This window comes from Triticum dicoccoides, chromosome 7B, assembly GCF_002162155.2.
Source record: "Triticum dicoccoides isolate Atlit2015 ecotype Zavitan chromosome 7B, WEW_v2.0, whole genome shotgun sequence".
NCBI classification, from domain to species: Eukaryota; Viridiplantae; Streptophyta; class Magnoliopsida; order Poales; family Poaceae; genus Triticum; species Triticum dicoccoides.
Window position 1 is genome coordinate 703,388,942 of NC_041393.1, and position 889 is coordinate 703,389,830.

The window sequence follows — 889 nt, forward strand, 5'->3', positions numbered from 1 at the left end:
TGTATATCATCTTTGTGCATCTTAACTTGCTGTTTAAAAACTTGAGCATAAGGTTTATTCAGATCTGGACTAATTTCGAAATATGCATATGAGGACTTATCGGAATTGTTATATGTTGTTCCCGGCCTCATTTAAACTTGTCTTGATGTGTTGCTTTTGTTTGCGTCATCTCTTGCCATGAGTAGCTTCATGTAGCTTTGTCATGCATCATGCTTTTTGTGCATCATGCCTTGTTCATGTGTGGTTTGTTTACTATGTTGTGTGCTTCTTCTTGTTAGTTCCTGTTTCGTTGCGATCGTGAGGATTCGTTCGTCTACGCTTGGTTCGTCTTTGTGGCTTCATCCGTTCGTCTTCTTCATGGACTCGTTCTTCTTCCTTGCGGGATTTCAGGCAAGATGACCGCTACCCTGGATCTCACTACTATCATTGCTATGCTAGTTGCTTCGTTCTATCGCTATGCTGCGCTACCTATCACCTTTTTATCAAGCCATCCCAAATTGCCATGAACCTCTAACCTTTGATACCTTTCCTATGCAAACCATTGTTTGGCTATGTTACCACTTTGCTCAGCCCTCTTATAGCGTTGCTAGTTGCAGGTGAAGTTGAAGATTGCTCCATGGTGGACAGGATTTTGGTTGGGATATCACAATATCTCTTATATTATTAATGCATCTATATACTTGGTAAAGGGTGGAAGACTCGGCCTTATGCCGGGTGTTTTGTTCCACTCTTGCCGCCCTAGTTTCCGTCATACCGGTGTTATGTTCCTGGATTTTGCGTTCCTTACGCGGTCAGGTGATTTATGGGACCCCTTGACAGTTTGCTTTGAATAAAACTCCTCCAGCAAGGCCCAACCTTGGTTTTACCATTTGCCTCACCTACCCCCTTT